The sequence below is a fragment of the Lycium barbarum genome, chromosome 6 (genome assembly GCF_019175385.1).
Source record: "Lycium barbarum isolate Lr01 chromosome 6, ASM1917538v2, whole genome shotgun sequence".
Lineage (NCBI taxonomy): Eukaryota > Viridiplantae > Streptophyta > Magnoliopsida > Solanales > Solanaceae > Lycium > Lycium barbarum.
This window is the reverse complement of record NC_083342.1, coordinates 130,411,046-130,425,954: the sequence shown is the minus strand read 5'-3', so window position 1 is coordinate 130,425,954 and position 14,909 is coordinate 130,411,046.

The following is a 14,909-nucleotide window of genomic DNA, read 5'->3' as shown; positions in this document are numbered from 1 at the left end:
CAAATAGTCCAACCTGTTAGCAAAAAGAAAGAGGAAAATTCCATTGTGATGCCCCACGCTTTTCCCTTGCAAAGTGGGGGAAAAAAGAAAGATAAGAGAACCAAATTAATGAAGTTTTACCAGTCGAGCTGCCTAGCACGTGCTAATGCCGCGTGTAGCACAAGGTTGTTTTGGTGGGCCACTTTATATTAAATATTCTGTTTCATAACATTCGTCTTTAATTAAAAAGAAAATACTCGTCTTATTTTGACTTAATACGGAATTTAAAAAAAAAAACTTTTGAATCTTATAGTCTTAAATTAGAGATATATAGAATGTACCAAAATACTATTTTTTGTGTTCTTAAACATGTGGAGAATTGTAATTAAAAAGTTGCAAAAAAAAAGGCATTCATTTTAAAACGGACGGAAAAAAAGTAACATAAACATTTTGAAACGAAGCAAGTAATAATTAATAGTGTACATAGTAATTTTATTTGGGCCCAGCTAGGATACTAGAATCGAATGGAGGGCTCCTTCGATACTCGATGAGTCTTACCATATAGTGCCTAAAAGAAAAATAAAGTATTATCATATATTTGTCTAATTCTATCTTAAAAGGTAATGACCGTCCAGTCGTTATTTAATACTTCGCAAGGTCATAACAAATTTAGGCCTAATATCTTAAATGATAAGCCCTATGGGGTGTCTAAAATGAATAATAGCTAGAAAAATCAGTTTCGGGAAGATTTAAAAGTTGTGGGCTCGGGCAAGCTTCGGTCCATCACAGCGGACAAGGCGCCGCCACAGCGGTCTTGCCGTAGCAAGCCTGTTGTCCGCCGCAGCGGTCTCGCATTAGCGAGCCTTTTGTCCTCCGCAGCGGACATCACAGACCAGTGGACGCGTTTTCCCACACTTAGTGTTATATTTCACCCTTTTTTTTTTAAATAGAAAACCCCTTCAAAGATGCTATTAGGTTTTACATTAAGAAAAAAACCCTGACACCAAGAAGAGACTCCTCCAACATTCTTCACATCTTCTCCATCAACTATCATCTCTCACGGATTTCGGATAAAGGCTAGGAGGGTGGATAATCCATGGAAGTTCGAATAGCTGCTCGTCATAGAGGTAGGTTACGGCTTACTTGAGTTAGACTTTGATTAGCGAGTCGTATATACGTATAGAATTGACGGGAGAAGGCATGATTAGGTCTTCGGGACATGGTGTTCGGATGGATATACATATAGTTTAAAGGAAGTTGTGTATATATATAGTAACTAGGATAACAACGAGAGTATAAATGGATACTAAGTTCTAAGGTTTGTTGATGTCTGTGTGTTACTGATTGGGAGGGATCACTTATCGCTATTAAGGAAGGTTATCCCATAGGTCAGCGTAATTATTCCGAGGTATATTTAGTTTCCGCAAGTAAATTGTTGAGTATATACAAGATTCGTAGGGTTGTTCATTCATGTCAATAAAAAGGGTTACATTTGGGGTGTTGAAGCTAAGGCATAATAGTGTTGCGCTCATCAAGGGCATATTCCATGATATTGATTTTATTCATTAGCATCGTTGTATATAATTGCTTGTATTTATTGAACACTGCATGGAGCGGAAAGTCTGAGTAAATATCAGTTGTACTACTCGGTCTTATGGCCGAGTTGGGTTGAATATGAGGGACTACTTGAAAGTTTATCACTGATAGTGATGTGACAGTTATATGTATGAAAAGGCATATTTGATAGGGGGTGAGAATGTGGCCTAAGTTAAAGGCTCGTGATCCGAGGTAAGATTCAGGAGCGATGGTACATGGACACAATGGGTCCCCTGCAGGTCATGACTATTGGGCAAAGACAGCAATTAGCATGTATGCACAATTGTGTACTGGGCCATTGCATTGCATTTCATACCTTCATATCCTCATGCTTACATGCTGTCATTCTACTATATTTGCATTATGCATCTCTGATATTTGTGTTGAACTGTCTAAGGAGTTATGATCATGCATGAAGGTGTTGGCGTAAGAATGAATTATTGAATTCCATAATTTAAGTTTTAAATCTGATGGATTTAGAAGTCATAGTGTTCGGTGAAAGTGTGTTGAGTATGTTCCGTGAATGCATCATACCCTAGCGAGTGAACCGAGTAGAAAACTCTAGGGCTAACAGTCAGAGGATAGGCGTTAGTGGAATTGATTAGATAAAGACTAATTAATTGTCCCTAAAAGAAATATGAAGTAGGACTACACTTTGACTAGTCGGATAGCTGGTGTTATTGTGGTAATAGGGGAACCGGATTAACCAGGAGTTAGAGAAGTGGGTTTGTACCGGTGTAGTTATCTATATTGAGAGTCTTGAGGGTGTACGTTGACCCATCTGTTTATCTTGTTGATTTTATATTGTATTGCGTGAACTAATCTTAGTCGACCTATGATGCTTACCAGTACGTGTGGTGTACTGATACTACTCTTGCTATATTCTTTTTGGGTGTAGATGTGTTGCAGACTTGCAGGTTATTACTTGAAGTTTCTCGTAATGGATTACCGGACATCTTCCTACAGCCTTGCTCATCTCATTCCAAGCAGAGGTTGTGAAGTTTATTTTGGTTTTATTCTTGTGTAATAGGAGCTCTTGTACCTGTCTAGATTAGATCCCGGGAACTTTTCAGTTTCTTGTATTGATAACAGGGTCATTATGAATCTTTATTTTTAAATTGTGATCATCAATTATTTTACTAGTAATAAAAATGTGTTTGAATATTGGGTTGATTGGTCAGGATTCGCCTACTAAGTAGTGATACGGTAGGTGCCCGCACAACTTGTAATTTGGGGTCGTGACATAAAATTTATTTCATGAGGTAAGAAATTGAAGTTTACTTAGAAATTGCTCAGTCATTTTTCTCGTATGCAATGACTGACTAAGTTTTACATCCTCACCCACTCAATCGACAATACTTTCGTTGCCGTTAGAGGCCACTCTGTTCGACTATGGGACTAGTTAGGTATAGTCAGGGGCGAATTCATGTATGAAAAATGGGTCACGTGAATCATGGTCATCCGATTAAACTCGGTATATTATATATATAATCATTAAAATATATCTAATATTAACTGAAGGAACACATGATCAAACTAGACTGAGTGGAGCATTGGTTAAGTGTTGTGTTTAATCCATACTAAATGTACTTTTGCATCTTTTAAAAAAAATGCACTTTTGTCGGATCGAACCATACTAAATACACTTTTTCATCTTTTAGGAAAAAAAATTATAAAGTGAACTCATCCTTTTGAAATCCTGGATTCACCTCTGGGTATAGGGGTGGCAAAATTGGCTCATGAAAACATGACTCACTCAATTCAGTCAAGTTTGGACGAATTAATAACCTACTCATTTATTAACTCATCCCATTTTGATCCATTCAATTCAAACTGTCTAAAATTTAGGCTGATATGTAGTCCAAATTGACTCATGATCTTAAAAAGAAGTTAAAAAGATGTTCTTTTGTTTGATATATTATATGTAGTCATATTAAGGAAATACTAATTTCATTCGGTACTTAAACAAATTATAAAAAAATAAATAAAGAAATTAAAACTTAACAAGAGTTGGACAGGTTAGGTTATGACTTATGACCCATTATTTAGTCTATTTTGATTGTGCAGAAAGTTTATGAGATGAAAGATTGTGAATAACACCAATCAAAAAATAAATCTTACGTATTCTCTTTTAAGTGTCTTAATGTCACCTTATTATGAACACGACTGAACTTAAAATTACCGTGATGTGCTACGTGCACATGCTATATGCATCGCAATCATGAATTCGTTGATTCCAAAATTTATGTTTTTAGTTTTGATCGAACATCAAATTTAAGAAAATATGTACTTTTATTTACTAAAACTAGAAAAACAAAAAATGGTGATCAGTGGAGCAATTCCAATTATCAAGCGTACTTTCAGAAATGTTTCTTGAGATCAGTAAGCAGAGCTACCTCAAATTTTCAGTTGTATAACAATGGGAATAGTCGATAGTGAGAAATTTTACAGATATATCAAATTACTCATATCATCTCATTTTTATATTTGTTTTATGCATCAAACCGACCATTTCTCGTTGCCAATTTTTTTATTTTTTTGGGGGGGAAAATTCAAACTATCTTGAACATCGACAAAAGTTTTATAAAATATAACCGGAATAGAGGAAGGTAATAAGTAATATAGTATTGTCTAGATAACTGCTCAAGATGTTTTTAACAATGCGGATCCAATAACGAATTGCAGGTTCCGTAGAATCCAATAGATAATAGAGTATGACATATCTTTCATAATTCAAGCTTTCAATTCAAAATTCACATCGTCTAAATTTTGAATCATCATTGACCAGAGATAAGTTTAAGGCTTGGATATGATTTCTAACGCATGCTCCATAACTCCAAGCTATGAGATATTAGTACTTCAAGAGTAATTTAAGTAATACCTCTATCACCAGATAAGATAAAATAATAGACTTTAGGTTTCAAATTTGATTTTGAATTACCAGAATAGAACTTAAGAAACAAAAAGTAAAGAGAAGACTTGGTTATGAAGTCTTTCCTCAAAAAATAAGGAACAGAGAAATAATTTGTCCACTGTGTCCCCTTTTCTCAAAAAGGAAGGGAAAAGGAGACACACCCCACTGATCCAATTATGATACCAAGTGATAAATTAACAGATCTATTAGCGTCCCACTTCTTTATTAGCGTCCCACTTCTTTATGTGTTTTCCCATTGCTAAAAAGGGGGACTGTTTGGACACAAGTAGTTTACAAAAGAGCCACTCACTATATATATAATTATCAATCTCTTGATGCTTTGCTTGCATGATGGAAACTAACAGCCAAACATTCCAAATTAGAACAAAGAAATACGGAATAAAAAGATCACAAGTTCAATCAAGATATATTACAATAATGGTTATGCACGTGAAAACGTAATCCCTGTCAATTGTAGTTTGGTAATGGAGCAACATGTTACATGTACATATGCACCAAATTTTAGAAATATCTAATAAGCAAATTTGAAGTCGAATAAAGCGACAATGTTCGTGCAAGAGAGGCTCAAGTGTGAATTAAAGAACTTTAGTAATTAGCAATATAAATCAATCATACTAGTCAGGGGTACCTAATAATTCTGAAAAAACAAAAACTTCGCCCCAATTTAACTGACAAGGGTTGTGATAAAATTGTAAGTACTCTTTTATCTTTAGCCAAAGGTCTAGAGTTCGAGATCTGCTAGATAGGGAGTCGCCCTAGGGAGTTCTTTATTAAAAACTGGGTGGCAAACAAAAAAAAAACTCTGCCCCAATTTTATATCAAACTAAATAACTAATGAATAAAACACATGTGTTTTGTTTGTATACTCCTGTCATTTAATCACATGATTAGATAATAGGGTTAACTACAGTAAATACCCCTAAATACCCCTGTACTATGACTCAATTATGGATATACCCTATGTATTTTAAAATAAAACACTTACACCCTCTGTACTATGAAAATCCTACACTTACACCCCTCTGATGTATATCGATAACTAAATATATTAAAATATAATTTTTAAAAGACAAACTAAACATTGTAAATAAGAGGTTTCTGGGAGATACTTTTACGAAATTTTAAAACGAAGATAAAAAATTTAAAACAAATTTTATTCATGTCTTTTATTAAAAATATAATAAATATTTTTTAAAACACTTATCGTTCGAAACTCAAAGAAAAACACAAATTATTTAATAAGACATACCAACTATTAGTAATAACTTTCTTGTACTTTAAATATGTAAGTTATTTGGAATTTTATTACATGAGTGTTTAGTGTAGTTAACCCTACATAATATGTATTCTCATTCAATTTGAGCTTAATTTATTTTATTTTGTAAATACCGAACGCAAATAATTATGTTTCATAACAAAAGTACATTACGTTTGCAGACAGGCACGCGCGCAGACACATAATATATAATCTCTCTATTTCATTTTATGTGAACCTATTACAATTTGGAGAGCCTACGAGGTGCTTGTTTGACCATGCTTTCCTTACGTTTTTTCAAAGTTATTTGAAGTATGAATTATCATGACTTATAGTACTTTCTGTGTAGTTTCTAAATATATTAATTTTATTTTTATAAACTTGAAAAATCTATGTCAAAATTTACGGGCAAACTGATAAAGTTTGACCCTCCTACTTCGAAAAGGTTCACATAAATTGAAACGGAGGAAGTATAACTCTCCATGTAGTGTTTGCTATCTGATTTGGAGTCTGACTAATTCAGATTCGTCCGGAAAAAAATTACACTTTTATTAGTATAACCTTTCAAATCAAAGATAACTTCATTCACATAATCCAAACTTGAAACCTCTAATAAGGATGAAGGACCACATACTTCATATTGTGGTACATTATAAAATTCACGATGAGAGTTGACTAACAGAGTAACATTCGCCAAGGACACAGCTTTTTTACTAATAAGATTCGTAACAAAGATGCTGATGATCTTAGAATATGTTGGCAAATCTGAAGTAAATCTTTTTCATGTGACCTGAAATATATGCTTATAATATGCTTCTACGACAAAAACATAGGCTTTTCTAATCTTATGCTTCAATATTTTCAATCATTTTTACAGTCTTGGGCATACACTATATCAATCTCATCCTGTGGGCTATGACAATAGAGAAGTAACGAAATTTTAAAGATTTTTCTGGTCTATTCTTTAAAAGAATCCATTATTATTGTCCCCATTCCTGATTCCTCCGAGTGCACCTTCTCTTCTCCTCTTCTCTTCTCTTGTCGGATCTAAAGATCATAAATTCCAAAAGTTGCTTCTTTTTTGTGCTATAGCTTCATATTTTCTGTAACTCTACAAACTTGCATACCATCACCATGAGCCTGCCATACCCTTGTCACATTGAGCACATTCATGTTTCAATCAAAAGTTTGAGAGATTTATGGCATAAAAATAAGAAGAAAAGTAGTTTATATCCAAGTTGCAATTGTATATGAATTTATCTTAATAGAGACACGAGAGCAAATGAGAGGGATGTTGGACAAGTACAACTTGGGGGGCGAACATAGAGTTATCGAAGTATGGGGTTGATCCGAACTCAGTAGCTTCATTTGAATTCTGTATATATATACTAACAAAAATTACTAGATATGTGCAAATAATTAATTTCAAACACAATAAATCAAATGAATTGTATTAGAATCTCAAACTCAAATCCATAAAATTCAAATCTTAAATCTGTCTCCGTGAACAACCAAAAAATAAGCGGCGGAACATGCAAATCTACGCCTCTGCACAAACAAATGGTCACCAACTCTTCAAACCATTATCAACTTGAATTCTTCAATTATTGCCAAGCTATACACAAAATATATAAGCTTCATTGGTCCTCTTTTGTTTTTATTTTTCTCTTCTTTTTTGGATTGCTTTGCAGTCCACCACAAAAAATAAAACAAATAAATTCATTACAAGTTCATTGATATATCAATATGACAACATCATAAATTTGAACAATACTCGCGTATGATGGCATTTGAGCGTGAAATCTTCATCTCTTGAGCCGCAAACACTTATATCTACTAATATAATATAAACTATCATTCGTCTACTCATAAATGTATGTAACTTTTTAACACGTAATCAAAAGAAACTAAAAGAGAAGTGACATTTTAATTAGATTTGGGGCTAAGAGGACCCAGAAGGCTTGAATGTTAATTAAGCAAATTAAATGGTGATTATTTAGGCATCTTCATTTGATTATCTCATGATGTGGTATATTTATGTTTTGGTCCCCATGCTAGTTTCTCATTATATGTTTAGTAATTTCTCTATCACACGTTGTAGGAGGCCACACCTGCTAAATTTTCTTAGACCTTTTATTCAATAGAGTATTATTTAATTGGAGTAATTTTTAAGCTCTTCTTCTTTTACAATCTCCTCAATCCAACAATCCCATCAAGAGTCACCCCTGCCCGGCCAAGTTGCTCTAACATATTAATTTAAAGGATTTGCAATGAAGATTAAAATTAGTTTTAAGTAGGCATTTGGCCATGAAAACCAAATATATTTCACTTTATTTGAAATTTTGAAGTTGGAGTTGAAGATCGAATTGTGTTTGGTTATAGTTTTTGCAAAGAATATTTGGTTGTTTGAATATATTGAAAGTGAAAAAAGTGAAAACAAGATTTTAGGTGTTTTTCAAATTCCAGATATAACTTGAAGCTGTATTTGGAATTTTAATGGCCAAACACTAAATTAATGGCCAAACGCTGATTTCCAAATAAAGTGAAATAATTTTTCGGAAAAAAAGTGAAAAATTCTCATGGCCAAACGGGTCCTAAATAGCATTCATTGACTAATTTTCAGTTGTATTTTGAAAAATGGCTAATGTCACGGGTTCGAAATTTCCTAGGTGAAGCTCCAGGACAATACTTTGAAGTTACAAATTTCGCAGACATGTAAAATCTAAAATTCCATGACTAAAGCTATTTTCAAAGGGTTGAAAAGTGCCTTTTTGTTAACTTTACCCTAAAATTAGCTCTTGAATTGGTCTGTAGTTATATCATCACTATGATCAAGAACAGAGGAGGAAAATAGGCGGTTTTGTCAAATTTAAACGGGTAAAAATAGATTAAAATAATAGATGGGTTAGGATCCAATTCGTCCGAAGTTTGTAGGTCAAAATTCGTCAAACATTGACTCATAATTCAACTAGCCCTACATGACTAAACTTTATCTCCTTCTCTATTTTAATTTTTCTAAAACACATAATAACCAAGGCATTTTTCTTAAATGAACTCCAAATTTACATATTTATCAATAATCAAATTTGATTTTGTATATTTGGGTTTGCATTTTGACTCATTCGATCATACTATTTTAATCAATGAGTCGTTATGAATTCAAATCGTTGAATCAAATTAACAAACTGGTCATGATCGATCCAACCCGTTTAAATTTAAGCATCTTAAATGAACTACTAAAAGAAGGAACATATTGAATATTGCCCCCTTTAAGCAAAGAAGTTGCATGAGGCGCAAATTGTCCTTTTCGGAGCAAAAAGGTAAGCAAAATACATAAAAAAAGTAAAGTTCAATGTTTTATGGGAAGATGGTGGATGTCACACTTTGGTGGCGCAAAATAGAAATGCTACATTAGCTGTATGCAAATGAAATTAAGGAATAAAGTTAACGAACGCGTTATTTGGGCCCCTAAAGTTTGGGAGTTTTTGGCTATGACGTGAGATTACATATCACAAATCCCTTAAATTAATTGTTGTTAATGCATGTATTAGTGAGACATAAGCATTTGCGCTGGATATCGAGTACTGTGACCATATCTTAGTTTGAGTTCAAACAAAAAACCAAAGCAAAAAGTATATTTTAAAATCTCAATTCTCAAGTAGTGGTAAAATAATTTCATAAGAGAAAAGAGTATCATGAAATGGTCAAAAGTTGTCTGATTGCAAGTTCAGATTTCTTTTAACTGGCCCCAGACCACTTCACATGGGCCACTATATTTAACTTATCATTATCAGTTGTAATCCTAGTTAGTTAGTTTTGTAAACAGTATTTAAAAATTTAGCCACTTAGCTGTAGTAGGACCCAGTCTCTTACTTAGTTCAAAAAGCTTTGACCAAGTGTATAATTAACGTTAGTTCAAAGATATCACTTGATTGAAAATAAAATAGATATGTCGAGTCCAATGTTTTAGCTTAAGAAAAGAAGTCCCAAGAATGTGACGTCTTTTTTCTTGTTCAAACTAAAGCTCAAATTGTTTAGTTCAAGTCGCAATTTAAATAGTGCAGAATGTAGATCTCGCAACAGACCAATAAAAGGAGGGTACAATTTGAAATTTTATAAGAAAACTTCCACTCGCATTTTTATTTTTATTTTTTACTTTTGTTCAAATTAAATACAAGTCCAAACATAATTTTAGCTTTCAAACATCACATTTTTTTAAAGTTTAAATATCTACGTAGTCAAACACAAACTGTTACTCTTTCAAAGCATTTTTTCAAACTTCTCAAAATAATAAGAGTAAGTTATGTAGTTTCATCACACCTCATAGTCGTAAACTTTAATTTGTAAGAAGAATCTTAATTTATTCATAGGCCATTTATTTGGCTAGCTGTACAAGGTTAGGTTACCAGAATATATTGACAACTGACTATACCTATCATGTCCGAAAGTTTATTCTTATTTGGATATAAGCTCGTGATGGAAACATCTTAATTTGGATCGGAGAGAAGTGTTCGCTGTAAACGCATATTGTAATTCGTTAAGTGAACATAGCTCACATGCAAATTCTACTTTTTTTTTTTTTTTTTTTTTTTTTAGCAGTCTAAAGAACAAAACGAAGATTTTAAGTCCAACATTATCAGTATCTTTATAGGATTGGCTATAAACAATGCCCTATATATATATGATGTTTTTTTTTTTTTAATAAAAGTCCACTGGGCTTTTGGCCTAGGGCTAATTTTATAAATTTTATCAAAAAATCCAGAAGTTTGTACAACTCTAGCCAAAAGGCTAATGAAAATACAAAATTTAAACTAATGATCAAATTAAGACTTATAACTTGTCTTAATTTGATATTACAAATTGTTAAAAAATTACTAATAGAATGAAATTTGAAATAATTGCTTCATAAAGAACTTCTGTTTCTATACCTCACATGCTCTATATTTGGCCCTCTATATGCACCAAGGCAGTACATTTTCTAACTAATGACCAGTTCTCAGTAGGATGAGCATCCCGGGGTGCTAATACCACCAACTAAGAAACAACTACTAAATAGAAACTGTATGCCCATGTGTACTCAAGAGGTCTGTTGTGTTTCATGTGCTCAATCATTTGGAGCAGTAATTCCACTTCATGTCATTTGTCAAAAGTGCCTCCAACCAGTTGCAATTTATGCTGGTAAAACTTCTCAACATCCTGATTACACTGTGTTTCGCTATTACACTGTGTTTCGCTGCTTGTTGGTATTCCTTCAGTGTGGTTGTTCTGTGGTACCTGTTGAATTAAAATCCTCCATTTATGTTAGTTTGTGTACCTGCAACCATTAGCAAACAGTTAGTGTAAACCAAATCCTTCACATTCTCCTCCCAAAGGATTTGAGTGTGAGGACCTCATTTTCTCCCACCTTCCCCCTATATTCAGTCTCCTTAACGTGATCTAATTCTTAGACAGGGCAGCTGTAATTTGTCACTGTTCACAATTCTTTTACAGTGGCTCTCCATGTCATGAAAGGAATTGAATTGTATGTCCCCTGTGTCCAAAGCTAAATTAGCCAAGTGATCTGCTAATTTGTTTCCTTCCCTATAAATATGCTCTATCACCACCACTTTTTCCTCACTTATTCTCCAAATTTCTTCCACCATAGTAATGATTTGCCAAGGAATTTCCCATGTCCTTTGAATAGAGTTCTTCAGCAAAAGTGAATCTGTCTCTATCCTTATTTGATCCCATTGACTGTCTTTTAAATACCTGAGAGCCTGTAAAATGGCTAGGGCCTCTGCCTCGGTGTTGGTGCTTTGAAGATCCTCTATTTCTCTGGCCTGTGCTTGTATCACATCTCCCCTTTCATCCCTTACACAAAAGGCCCATGAACTCCTACCCGGGTTTCCTCTTGAGGCTCCATCAGTATTGACTTTTATCCATCCAATATCTGGAGTTCTCCAAGTCACTGGTGTTACTCTTATCTTTGGAGAATATCTCTGTAATGCCTCAACAATCACACTCCAATTATATGGTGCATACCTAAAATTTCTCCTTCTCACCTTCATGAATTGAATCAAAGTATGCATCACCTGGTAAATGAGTTTTGTGATTGACACCTTCCCTTCATGTCTCATAGTGTTTCTCCTCTTCCAGAGTTCCCAAATAATAATAGCAGGGACAGCTTGGTTGATGCATTTGGCATGTAGTCTACTAGGCATATCCCACCATCTGTTAATTATTTGGGTAACTTGCAAATTCTCAGTATTTATTCCCACTGGTCCACAAAAATACTTCCAGATGGCTTGAGCTGTTGGTGAGTGTAAAAAGACATGGGAGGTATCTTCCACTTTTGGATGTTGACAACAATAGCATCTGGAAGGGAATTGGTGTCCCCATTTCTTCAACTTATCATCCAATGGTAGCTTGAACTTCCAAAATCTCCACATAAAAAAAGATATCTTTATTGGTAGTCCTTTGATCCACATCTGCTTATACAAATTACTGGGGTCTTTTCTTTGTCTGAGCAATTGAAATGCAGACCCAACTGTGAATTTCCCCCTCGAATCTAATTTCCAGAAAGCCTTATCTGCTTGGCCATTTTCATTTGGTGGATTAATGTGCTGCACAATATGGTCTGCTAGATCCTCATGAAGGATTCTTCTTAGCAACTGTTCATCCCATTGCCCCACTTCTGCAGTTTCTTTTACAAGGATGATTGTGGGATCACACTCAAAATCTGGTGGAGTAATATGGTATAGGGCTCCCAGTCCTGTCCAATTATCAAACCAAAAATAAGAATTACCTTGTTGAAGCTTCCACCATATCTCATGTTCCATCTCATCTCGGTATTTAATCATCTTCTTCCACACATAAGTACCTGATCCGCTAGGGGCTATCACAGCATGAAACTTCTTTAAGTACTTATTACTCATGAAAGTTCTCCATAAGGATTGTTTGGTTCTCATGTTCCACCACAGTTTAGCAAAGAGGGCTTTAGATATATCTTGTAGGCTTCTAAACCCCATGCCACCTTCTTCTTGTGGGTGACATAAGGTTGTCCAAGTTGCCCAGTGCTTACTTGAATTTCCCACAAAGTTGCTCCAAATTAGCAAACAATCTATGAATCTGAGCAAGTATAGCACTAGGAGGGTCACAAGCGGATAGTAGGTGTATAGGCATGCTCTGTAAAACATGTTTCATCAGTGTTGTCCTTCCTCCAATAGATAACAGCTTACCAGTCCATGAGCTCAGTCTATTCTGAATCTTTTCTATTATCTCCTTGTAGTGAATGTTCCTTCTTCTCCCATAGTAGATTGGTACACCCAAATATGTGAATGGAAAATCCTTTTTAGGAATCTGGGTGACAGAAAATACCAGCTCCTTAATGTTATGAGATGTCAAATGATGCATATAAACAACACTTTTCTGCTTGTTGATCTTCTGACCACTCACCTTCTCATAATTACTCAAAGTCTTCATCACTAATCTCATAGACTGTTCATTAGCAGAGGTGAAAATGATAGTATCATCTGCATATGCCAAATGATTGACATATGGACTCCATTTTGGCATCCCATATTCCTTGTACTCATCCTCAGTATGCAGTGTATTGAGAGCCCTAGACAAACATTCTGCAGCCAAAATGAATAAAGTAGGTGACAGTGGATCTCCTTGCTTTACTCTTCTAGATGATTTGAAGAATCCATGAGGTTGCCCATTAATCAGAATGGAATACCAATTATTTGAGATAACTCTAAACACCAGATCAATAGTAAATTCACCGAACCCCATTCTCCTCAGGACTTTAGTTAGAAATAACCATGATACTCTGTCATAAGCCTTTTCCATGTCAAGCTTAATGACAACATTTGCAGGCTTTCCTCTAATCCTAATATCATGTACAATTTCCTGAGCCAACAGAATGTTTTCTACAATACTCCTGCCTTTAACAAATCCTGATTGCTGAGGTGAAATGATTTCAGGTAGCAGATATATCAGTCTTTCATAAATGATTCTTGAAATAATTTTGCTAGTGATGTTACTCAAGCTGATTGGCCTCATATCAGAAAATGTATTAATTTCTTTCTTCTTTGGTATCAAAACCAAATTGGTACAAGTTACATACCTTGGGAGTTCATGCCCACAGAAGAATGATCTCACCATGGTCACCAAGTCATTTGCAATAATTTCCCAACAAGCTTGGAAAAATCTTCATGTGAAACCATCAGGACCCCCTGCACTGTCTCCATTTAAACAAAAAACTGCTCTTTTAACCTCTGCTTCATCTGGCATTTCATAGAGTTGTTGATTTTGTTCTTCTGTAACCATTTTAGGAATCTTATCAAGCATAGAGAAATCTGTAGGGATATTTTCCTCTTTGAATTGGTCTGAGAAAAATCTGATTGCTTCCTGTGCAATCTCCTCTTCAGGGTCCAGCCATGTACCTGTATGATCTTGAATTCTCTGTAATTGTAGCTTTCTTCTCTTTCCATTGACATGAGCATGAAAGAATTTTGTGTTCCTATCTCCATCCTGAAACCACTGCATCCCTGCTTTTTGTCTCCAAAATTTTTCTTCAATAGCATAAAACCTGATCAGATCATCTTGTACCCTTTGTAGCCTTTCCCTGTTAAGCCCTGTAGGATTCTGTTCAAATTCTTGCTCATGCACCTGCACCACTTCCTCCAGAGTTGCAATTTGCTTGAAGATATCACCATAAGTGTCCCTACTCCACTTAGAGAGAGCTCTTCCCACCTTTTTTAACTTATTATGAAAGTTAAAGAAGGGGTCTGAGCCATAAGATTCCACCCAATTTTCTTTGATTACATCTAGAAAAGATTCATGCTCCACCCAAAAATTAAGAAACCTGAAAGATTTCCTAATTGGTCTACTATCTGCTCTCATATTTACCAGCAAGGGGGAGTGGTCAGAACCTTGTTTAATGAGATGCTCTACCTCCAATTAGGAAAACTATTCTGCAGAGCCTGATTTCCCAAACATCTGTCCAGTCTTTTAAATATACAAACCTCATCCGATCTCCCATTCCACCATGTGAACATACTTCCAGTAAAACCAAGATCCATCAGTTGGCAAATGTCTATACATTGTCTAAAATCCTCTGTTTCTGCAAATTGTACAGGAAGACCCCCAAATTTCTCAATG